Source organism: Spermophilus citellus, assembly GCF_964194105.1.
Source record: "Spermophilus citellus genome assembly, chromosome: X".
Classification (NCBI taxonomy): domain Eukaryota; kingdom Metazoa; phylum Chordata; class Mammalia; order Rodentia; family Sciuridae; genus Spermophilus; species Spermophilus citellus.
The window spans coordinates 47,993,167-48,004,834 of NC_138190.1; the positions used below are offsets into that span (position 1 = coordinate 47,993,167).

The window sequence follows — 11,668 nt, forward strand, 5'->3', positions numbered from 1 at the left end:
TGTAATGCCAGATTCCTGGGACCCCCAATAGACCTCCAGGAGCCGAATCCGATGCAATCACACAAGAGTCTTTATGCAAGTTCGAGGTTGGACTCACAACCATTCCCAATGCAGTGGTCCCAGGGAGTGAATCCCAGTCCCGTCCTTTGTTCAGTGAGATTTTATAGGTTTTTGGGGGATACTCTACGCGTCACAGCATCACACAGCAAATCATTCCATACTGCGGGAAAATCAAACAACTTTTAACACTGATTATGTTGTAGGGACAAAGGAGGCAAAGCACCGAAGATAGCAGGAAACAGTTTTATTTGTCTGCAGCCAGGTTCAGAGGGTACAGCCTTTGCTGTAATCAATCAATCCCCTGAACCCCGAGTTCAGGGAGTTTCAGAGTTTTATACCCAGTGTGTAAGGACAGGGGCTCAGAAGTTCACAGTCTGCAGAAGTTCACATAAAAGTAGCTTTTGCTTTCACTGTTCTGTGCAAGTTAACCCTTCAAGGACAACACCCGAGAAGGGGAGAGCTTCTTCTCCCCTTTCTTTTTTCCCCCTGCCAGCTGTTACCATGGAGCCCAATTGGTAACTTCTCTTATCTTAGAAATGTAGACATCTCTGTGAAGCCCCAGCTCAAGGCCAGAGGCCTTGTTTGCACATTTCTTCAAAGTACTATACTGGATACATGTTTGCAAAAAACTAGTAAGGGGGTGTCCAGCATCTGGAGTGCTGGTATCTTCTTGGCCAGTGGCCAAGTAAACAGGGTGACATGAAAATAGGAAGTTTATCTACAATGGACTCTTTTGCTGACAGTCCTAAAATCAGCAATGGTGAAGAAGGCTTTTCTGTGGAGAAAGGGGGTACCACTTCAATCAGCACATTCACTGTTGGGAACAAGTTGGGTAGGGGTGATTGGTTAGTACAAGAGGGGGATTCGTTTGAACTGATTGGTTTAAGCCATGAGGGGTGTACGTGCTAAACAACATGTTATCAACCACCAAAACTACTGGGGGGTCATCTGGCATCCCAGGTGTTTTCCCTGTCTCATGCTGATTGGTGGTTGCTAGGGTGTTGCTATAGGTCTTCACCTAGCCTAACTGAGTCAGGGACACCTGGTGCCGCAGATATCTCCTGTTATTTTCAGACAAACAATTCAGCAGGGTGGTTATCTGCCTAGAAAGGCTCAGTGGGTTTTTCCAAGGACAGGGATTATGCCCCCTTCCTTAGGACAGGCCTTGAGGTAGAAGCTGCTGTTATTTATTTTCAAAAATGGAATCACATCAGTTTCTCAGAACCCTGTTACATGTTGAGAAAATAAACATTATATTGGGATAACCAGATTTTTAAAAGTTAATAGAATTCACATCAATAAAACAGCATAACATTGTAAACAGTAGTTAATTTAACTAGAATTGTAAACCAAACAGAGAATTTGGAACAAATAAAGTTTTAAATAAGCCCTATATAAAAACTTAATTTTCTTAAGCAATCAAAAATCTAAAAACAGAAAAAAACATAAAATCTTTGTTCTTTAAGCCAGTTCTTTGTAAACATTGTAGAAGCAGATCACTATTTTAAGGAATCCTTTAAATTTTTCTAAAATTTAAACATTATTTAAGCAAATCAGAAGGATAGAATATTTTTAATATTCTTTTACCTCAATTTCTTTTCCCCAAAATTTTCAAATGTACTCACTTGTAACAAAATAGTTATTCTCTAACCTCTAGTGCTATCTAATGGCATACAAGAAGTTCTCAAGTTCACATTCCTTTTGGGGGAAAAAAATAGTCCTTTAAATCCAATACTCATTACCCATTATGCCTCATTATTAATAGGAGATACATACATAAAATCTTTTTTAAAAAGTTTTTCAGAAAACAAAACTCATTATTATGCTATATCTTAGATAATTAAAAGTGAAAACATGTAAAATAATACAAATCCTAAAAAATATAAATGATGAAATATTAGAATGAGAAAGCTACATTTATAGCAAAAAATCATAATCACTTTTTCTAGTGAGAACGGCTCCACATTTAACTGATGCAAAATAGACTATTAACATCAGATAGAGCAGAACATCCATTTAACAGCTCTGAGAGGCAATAAAGCATGTGCTGATATTGTAATTACCTGAGTTGTTTTATAAGAAATATGATATGACAATAACACTTAATTATAACTTTAGAATATCAAAAGAACTGATATATGTTTACATAAAATATTTTGGAATCAAATAAAACCAGGCATTCCAATCTTTTTTTCACTGAAGGGTAATTAACATTCATTTTATTTTTAGCAATCATAAATTTAGAGCCTATACAAACATGGACCTTTTCTAACACAGGAATGGTGGAGAAAAAAAAAAAAACAACTTAAAACAAGTCTCAAAAGCCAATGTCTACAGGCGTGGTGGCACACACCTGTAACCCCAGTGGCAGAGCACTTGCTTAGCAGGAATGAGGCACTGGGTTCTATTCTTATTATAAATAAAATAAAGGCATCTGTCGATCTACAACTACAAAAAAATAAAATTAAAAAATAAAATTTTTTATTAGTTATTGATGGACCTTTACTTATTTATTTGTTTATTATATGTGGTGCTGAGAATTGAACCCAGTGTGTTTATTATATGTGGTGTTGAGAATTGAACCCAGTGCCTCACACATGCTAGGAAAGCACTCTACCACTGAGCCACAACCCCAGACCCACACATTTTCTTAATCCATTCATCTATTGATGAGTATCTGGGCTAGATCCATAATTTGGCTATTAATAATAATTTTAATTTTAATTTTAATTATCTGTGTCTACATTTATAGTCTCATTTGTAAGTTTCTGAATACTTGAAAAATTAAGATATATATTCACATATTCATACTCCAGACAAATCATGAATTCATATATGGGTATAAGTATTACACGGTTATCAAAAATATGTTGGGGGTATGAAATGTCCAAGATTTTTACCTTTGAATCTTACAAGGTTTGCCAGTAAAAGCAAAGTGACTTAAAAGCTACAGTTTTAAGTATTCAATATATATAAGTAGGAAAACAGAAGCAGCTTATGTACTACAAATAATCAGGTAAGGGTTTTTGATTTTTTTTTTATAATCTATTGACTACAGTCCACATAAAAGTCCTGTTTATATTCATCAACAGGCCAGGTTATCATTGCTATTTGGATCAGCATTCATTAATGAACCTTTATAGGAAAACATTGGTTGTTTTTCTAAAAACTGACAAAACATTTATAAAAATTTGTCTGATTTATATTTATCTGAATTGCTCATATTAATGGTTATTTTCAGATTACCCATGGAAGTATACTTAACATTTTACTTTTGTGGGGAAGGAATACTGGGGATTGAACTCAGGGGCATTCAACAATTAAGCCACATCTCCAGCCCTATTTTGTATTTTATTTAGAGACAGGGTCTCACCAAGTTGGTTAGCATCTTGCTCATTGTTGAGGCTGGCTTTGAACTTGCAATCCTCCTGCATTAGCCTTTGGAGCTGCTGGGATTACAGGGATGTGCCACTGTGCCTGGCAACATTTTAGACATTGCTGAAAGCTCAGTTCTTTTCCCTGCTGCCAATCCAATAATAAGGATTTGATTTTGAGAAAAAGAAAAGGTCTATTGCTTTGCTAGGAAAGGAAAAACACAGGAGACTTCTGTCCCAAAGGTTGTGATTCTGTACATCAGTAGGCTTTTAAAGAGGTGATTCAAAGGCCACATTTCACGTGTTCTCTGTTGGAGTTGTAATTCACTTGTTAATGTGGAAGATAGTTATTTCTGAGTTCTTCTGGTGCCATCCCCAAAGTCTGGATTAATTTATTCTTATGGATGGTGTGTGCTCAAGGACAGATAACTCTGCCTAGGGTGAGAAATAATGATAATCCTATTTTCCCCAAGATTAGGGAAGGGAGAGATTAGGGAGGTGCTGGGAGGAGAAGAAGAGAGAGAAAATGTCCATTTTAAAAGTAAGTTGCAGTGACAGAGCAGCAAGGGCTATATTCAAAGCATAAAGTGAACCACAGTTACATTTACCCACTTTTTGTAGGGCTGACAAAGTGTACTATTTTATGTTATATTAAAAAATTTTGTTTTTCTTTTTAAATGTCCATGTAGGACTGTGCTCAGGCTATACTCTCCTGCCAGGTGTTTAATACCAAGTTGGTCAAAACTAATGACAAATCTAATGACACGGGGCAAGCATTAACAGAAGACCTATGACAAGGAGAGGGATCAGGCAAAGAAGTGCCCACTGGAGAAAGGGGTTACTTAGCTGTCATTCTTCAGTAGAGCAGAGCTATTGTTTCCCATGTTCAAGGTCCTGCTGGAGTTGTTTTATCTTGTCCTTTACCATACCAGGTTAATTGACATGAAAATAGCATTCCTCCTGTAGGTACAGACAGAGTCCACTGTTTTAGGCAAGATCAAGGCCCTAGGGCTGGGGTTGTGGCTCAGTGGTAGAGCACTCACCTAACTCATGTGAGGGCCTGGATTAGACCCTCAGCACCCCACAAAAATAAATAGAAATAAAGGTATTGCATCCAACTACAACTAAAAAATAAACATTAAAGAAAAGATCAAGGCCCCTTCGATTCTGGAGAACCACGGCAGCTACAAAATCAAGTCGGTATTGTATGGTTAGTATGGTTTGAGCAAGTTGCTGTAAATCTCTTAGAAATTGGAATGGTAATTCCTAGTAATGGTACCCCTGGGAGGTGAGTGCAGAATAAGGGAGGAGTGCAAAAAATGAAAAAAGGAAGGATTATACTCACAGTTCTGCAGTATCCTCATGGTCCTCAGAGACTGAAGGAAGATTGGGGGTTCTGTCCTTGGAGAAATGCAGCTTGAGAGGCCCTGTGGGTGTCACTGTATAAAAAGGTGGAGAAAACCATTTTAAATGGGAGTCATGAAACAAATATGGTGTGCCCTCAAGGTGGGCCACTGAGGAAGTGGTAAGAATGATCCAATAGGGTCCAGTCCATTTTGCAGACAGTTGAGAGGACGTGGGGGGCGGTGTTAAAAATTTCCAAGTGGCCAGGAGACAGAGTGGGAGAAGGGGAAGAGGCAGAACTAGGCTTTGCTTGAACACCATTACCATATTGCCAAAGAAGGTTCCTAATGTATGCAAGAAGAGGCCAGAAAAAATGATGAGCAAGGGGTAGTAAAGAATCAGAGGGTGGTGAGCTGAGCAGGGAGATAAGCTGTCCATATAGAAGCTCAAAAGGGGAAATGCTGAGTGACTAGTTTGGAGGGCTCATAACCTAAGAAGAGCCTTGGGAAGGAGTTTAGTCCAATTTAAATGTAATTAATGGGATAGTGTAGCGAGAATGTTCTTCAAGGTCCGGTTGGTACTTTCTACCTTGCCAGAGGACTGGGGATGGTAGGGGATATGAAAATGCCAGGAGATGTTGAGTGCTGCAGATCATGAAACATGGGAAGTAAATTCAGGATCATTATCAGACTGAAGTGAGGAAGGGAGGCTGAATCGGGGAAGAATGTATTCAACGAGGATGTTGGCACCATGGGGGCACATTTATTGGTGGTAGGAAAAGCCTCGACTATATCCTGAGAAGGTGTCAACAAGTACCAAGAGAAAATTGTACCACTTGACTGGAGGCATATGGGTGAAATCCAACTGCCAATCAGAGCAAGGGAGATGTCCTCTTGCCTGGTGTAAAGGGAAGGCAAGTGGGTGGAGACTGGAGGTGGGATTTATTTTTTGGCAGATTTCACAGGAGGCAGAGAGGGTAGAGAGAAATTGTAGGTACTCTGGAGAGAGTTTAAGGTGGGACTTGAGAAATTGTTTTAAAGATGTGGTGTTAGGGTGAAAGAGATTATGAAGGAAGTTAAGCATCTGTTGAGTGTCAGGTGGGGAAGAGTCCATCGGGGGACTAGCAAGCAGAGGACTGCAGGTGGAGTAGGTTGTTGGAGGGTGGTGGCCCTCACCTCAGAGTCTGCCTTATTGTTGCCAAGTGTCACAAAGGAGGTGTCTGATGGGATTTACAATGTGAGATTCCAATAGATGTGGGAAGCTTTGAGGCCTGAAGGAGTTTCAGGGTCCAGATAATATATTGTAATAAAGCCTTGGTCGGGCAGTCTAAAAATGTTGAAGGGTTCTCATTCTTATCTTGGAAGATTTCCTGGAGCCTTTCATAATTGATAGTCTTATGGGCTGCCCTTCTAAGTCTTGCCATGAGTCAAGCAATGAATTTGTTTCTGCTAGTTACTACTCTAGGTGAATTATAATCCCAGTTGGGGTCTTGATCAGGGACTGCTTCAGTGCCAATCGGATGGGCAGAGGAGGTCTGATGTACCTTATCAGCATAATTTCTAGCTTGCTCCCAAACTTGCCTGTGCTCCTCAGGCAAGAGGGTGTTATATAAGACCATATGGACATTGTGGAAGGTCAAATTATATGATTGAGTCAGATATTGAAACTCTTTGATCTATGTGGTGAGACTTGAAGTATAGGACCCAATCCTCTTTTCTTTCTTTCTTTCTTTCTTTCTTTCTTTCTTTCTTTCTTTCTTTCTTAGGTGTAGATGGACAGAACTCAATACCTTTATTTTTATGTGGTGCTGAGGATCAAACCTGGGCCCCACCTATGCTAGGTGAGTGCTCTACTGCTGAGCCACAATCCCAGCCCCCCAAGCCTCTTTTCTCTGTGAAAGATCTGACAAAGAGAAAGGAACATGAACCCGGATTACACCACCTACCTCAGCCACCTCATGTAGAGGACACAGAGATACAGGTTGGGCAGGGGCAGCCCATGAACATGTGGCAGAAGACAGGGGCCGAGGGGACAGTTGCTGTGGAGGCTTCATTAGAAAAAATTGTGGTATGGTGGGGGCTTGTGGGTCAAAAGAGGAAGAGTCCTGGGTAGGATCTTATGTCTCTTTGGAAGTAGGCATAGCAGCAGTGAGAGCTAAGAGGACTTGTGCAGGAGAGCAAGCATTGCAGAGAGAGGGACAATGGTGGACCTGATACCAGGTTGGGTTTAAGGCCTGAACATATGATATCTCTTTCCATTTTCCTAAATGCTCACAATAGTTGATAAGATCCCTGATATTGGGATCTATAGTACCGTTAAGTGGCCATTTAGAGTCATTATCCAAAGGATATTGAGGCCAGATCTGATTGCAAAAGTGGGTAAGTTTTGGAGGGTTTAGGTCTGAGGTGAGAGAGACCCTAGGTTATCCAGGAGGCAGCCTAGGGAATTATGGGGGGGGGGGTGAGAATGGATAAGGAGCCATTCATGGTGAGACATAGGAGGTAAATTTAGAGGTGAGGCATGCCCCCATCTCTAGTATCACCTAGTCTAGAGGAAAGTTACACTCAGGGGGTCATCACCACAGCTGGGTAAGTGTCAGGGATGGAGCCTGTAGAGACACTTGGGCACCCAGCCGGGACTACATAGTAGAGGCAGAAGCCTGTAGAAGGGGCAAAAACCCATAGAGATTAACCCAAGGCCAAGAGGTAGTCTCACCAGGAGCAATTCCCAATCATCCTTGGTGTTTTTTTTTTTTTTTCTCAAAACCAAACACCCAAATAAAAGACTACCTGTAGACTTGGTTGACAGTAGGAATCAGCCATAAGCTGTGAAAGATGTGGCTGGGGGTGCCCCCAATCACATGGTAACCCCTGGAGTGCCAGATGATCAACAGTCATGTCCCAGAACCTGTAGGTTGTTTAGGTAAATAAGAGGCAGGCATCTTACCTGAAATGTCTGGTGGTGGGTGCAGAGAGGGCATTCGGCAGAATGGAGGGCCTGGTCCCATGATGGAATCTGGATCTGGGCCCAGGGATGCTCAGTGACCCTCGAAGAGGGGAGCAGGCACATCAGGGAACTGATCCCAGGTTTTGGCATCAAAATGAAGGGAAAGTGAGGAATGACAGATGGGTAAGTGAAATGAAAGATGGAGACCAGGCAGAGAGACACACCAGAGTTTATTCATTAGAGCTGACAAATAAGGCCACCTCTCTCTAGGAGAGAGAGGCAAAACAGGCTTAAGTTCTGGGACTTTTATGGGGGAGGCTCAGGAATCAGAGGCCGAGAGTTCTAATGCGGGCAGTTAAGGGTTGGGTTGGTATGAGGGAGTGGTGAGCCTTTCTCAGAAACACCCTTGGGTGGGAAAGCAAAACTTTTCCTTAAAATGACTGTCACTTAAAATGGCCATTCAGATGCTAAGCAAGGACCTTGTAACACTAGGATCTATTACTAAAACTTTCCTGGAAAATTGTCAGAGGTTTTCAAACAATTTCCTGATCTTCTGGAACAATAGCCATATGCGATTCATTTAACTCATTGCCTAAAGAATTATATGCTAAAGATAGGTAAAATTCAAAGGATGTTTACAGAATTGAAATGACCCTCTACACCCATTGGTAATTTTATCCATAAATTAGTACAATGATGGTTTGCACTCATTTATAGGTTAAAGGGTAAGATAGTGATCTCCTGAGGGCCTTCACAGCTCTTGGATCTGAATTTCTAGCATTCTGTTTCAGTGGTTTTCTCCTCTATTTTTAGTTCCAGTGTTTTTTGACTCCAGGAAGTGCCACTTCAACATACAATAATAAGGTCTGACCTTTATCCTTCCTTAGGTCTCTGGAGCCAAACCAAACTATTTTAAGCATACAAAGAAAGGGAAGATGATAACAACAACAACAAAAATTTAAACTGACATACAAAAAGCACAAGAAAAAAATGTAAAAACTAGATAAAATTAGATTTTATCAAAATTAAGATATTTTGTGCATCAAAGACTACTATCAAGAAAGCAAAAAGAGGGGCTGAGGCTGTGGCTCAGAGGTAGAGCGCTCACCTAGCACGTGCGAGGGACTGGGTTCGATCCTCAGCACCAATAAAAATAAATAAAATAAAGATATTGTAAAAAGAGAGAGAGAGAGAGAGAGAGAGAGAGAAAGCAAAAAGAGCCTGGTGATGGCACACACCTGTAATTCCAGCAGCTCAGAGGCTGAGGCAGGAGGATTGTGAATTCAAAGCCAACTTCAGCAATTTAGTGAGGCCTTAAGTAACTCAGGGAGACCCTGTCTCTAAATAAAATATTAAAAAGAACTGGTGATGTGGCTGAATGGTTAAGCACCCCCTTGGTTCAATCCCTGGTACAAAAAAAAAGGAAAGAAAATAAAAAGAAGCTGGGGTGGTGGCATAATACTGTAATCCTAGTGACTCAGGAGACTGAAACAGGAGGATTGCAAACTCGAGGCCAGTCTCAGCAATTTAGTGAGATCCTAAGCATCTTAGTGAGACCCTGTCTCAAAAAAAAAAAAAAAAAAAAAAAAAAAAAAGACCTGGGGCTATGTCTCAGTTGTTATGCACACTGGGTTCAATCCCCAGTACCAGAAAAAAAGAAAATGAAAAGGTAAGAAAAAACAACATGCTAATGGGAGAAAATGTTTGCTAATCACATGTCTGATAAGAGCTTAATGTCCAGCACATATAAAGGACACCTATAACTTAAAAGCAACAAGCAAACAACTCAACTAAAAAATGGGCAAGGGGTGAATAGAAATTTCTCTAAAGAAAATACAAATGGCCTTCTTTTCGGTTGGAACCACCATTTTCTAGTAATTCACCAAGATGACACAAAGGGAAAGAGAAAAGGAACCCAATATATGTCCTCTAGGCCTTTTAGAAAACATGGAGTTGTTCCTTTGTTCTGTATATGCAAATCTACAAGAAGGGTGATATTGTAGACATCAAGGGAATGGGTACTATTCAAAAAGGAATGCCCCACAAGTGTTATCATGGCAAAACTGGGAGAATCTACAATGTTACCCAGCATGCTTTAGGCATTGTTATGAATAAGCAAGTTAAGGTCAAGATTCTTGGAGTCTTTTTTTTTTTTTAAAGAGAGAGTGAGAGAGGAGAGAGAGTGAGAGAGAGAGAATTTTTAATATTTATTTTTTAGTTCTCGGCAGACACAACATCTTTGTTGGTATGTGGTGCTGAGGATCGAACCCGGGCCGCACGCATGCCAGGCGAGCGCGCTACCACTTGAGCCACATCCCCAGCCCAAGGTCAAGATTCTTGCCAAGAGAATTAATGTGTGTATTGAACATATTAAGCACTCTAAGAGCTGAGACAGTTTCCTGAAATGTGTGAAGGAAAATCATCAGAAAAAGAAGGAATCCAAAGAGAAAGTTACCTGGGTTCAGCTGAAACACCAGTCTACCCCACCCAGAGAAGCACATTTTGTGAGAACAAATGGAGAAGAGCCTGAGCTGCTGGAACCTATTCCCTATGAATTCTGGGCATAATAAATGTACTACAAAATGGACTATAAAAATCATTTTCTTTTTAAAAAAAGATAATATACAAATAGGCAATAAGCAAATGAAAAAAATGCTCAGCATCTTTAATCCTTTAGGAAATGCAAATCAAAACCAAAATATTACTTCAAACCTAATAGGATGTATATTATAATAAAAATAAATTTAAAGAAGAAAATAATGAGTGTAAGGGGAACATGGAGAAATTGGAGTCTTGTGCATTGTTGGTAAGAATACAAAATAGTGCAGTCACTTTGGAAAACAGTTTGGCTGCTTCTGAAAAGGTGAAACATAGAACTACCATATGACCCATAAATTCCACTCTAAGGTACATATCCAAATGAACTGAGAGCAGGAACTCAAACATCTGTACAGCAATGTTCCAATGTTTATAGTATCATTACGAATAATAACAAAAAATGAAGAAAATAACTCTACCCATCAACAGAATGGGTAGACAGAATATGCCATATATATGAAACAAAATGTTATAAATGGGAATAAAAGGCATAAAAGTGAATGAAATTTTATATATACTACAACATTGAAAATATTATGCTTAGTGAAATAATCCAATAAAAATGTTGTATGATTGCACTTATATGATGTACCTAGAATAAGCAAATTGAATTAGATACAAATGAATAGAACGCTATTAGGTTACCATGGAGGGAGGAAAGAAAAGAAAGAAGATTGATTGTCTAACAGGCAGAGTTTCTGTTAAGGATGATGAAAAGTGTCAGGTACTATTATAGTATGGATATGCAATGTCCCCCAAAGGCTCATGTGTTGAAGGCTTGGCTTCCAGCTAGTGGTGCTATTAGTAGATGAGGCCTAGTTGGAAGACATGGGTCACTGGGGTCCTCCCTTCTGGACACCATAAGGTGAGAAACTTGCTTCATCATATGTCCCCTGTCATGATGTTCTACCTCACCATGGGTTCAAACTGACAGAATAAAGTGACCATGGACTGAAACCTCTGAGCCATTTCAAAACTTAAATAAATCTTTCCTCATTTAAGATGGTTCTCTCAAGTATTTTGTCAAAGGGACAGAAAGCTAACACAGATATAGAGAGTGGTGATGGATACACACCATTGTGAAAGTATTTGCCATTGAATTATATGCTTATGAATGGTTAATACAATAAATATTATGCTAGGAATATTTTAGTATAATTAAAAAATCAGGCTATGCTAAGTGATGATGGTTTCTTCCTTCCTTGACTGTTGCCTTGATCTGGGGAACAGGAAACTACAAACTTGAACCATTTTATGGCCTGCTGTGTGTCAGGCACAAAAATGTTGCTGAGATATAAATGTTTCCCAAAATTTTGATTATCCAGTTATAATAAATACAACTACTG

The 11,668-nt window shown here is 39.7% G+C and overlaps 1 long non-coding RNA gene across 1 annotated transcript; it reads right to left on the reverse strand.

The window, feature by feature from the left end:
- Positions 1 to 422: 422 nt before the first annotated feature.
- On the reverse strand, positions 423 to 9,843 carry LOC308638793. Its single transcript, XR_014019921.1, has 3 exons — positions 7,725 to 9,843; positions 4,780 to 4,873; positions 423 to 4,394 (listed from the first exon to the last, which is right to left on the reverse strand). It is a non-coding gene; the product is annotated as an uncharacterized lncRNA (long non-coding RNA).
- Positions 9,844 to 11,668: the final 1,825 nt, after the last annotated feature.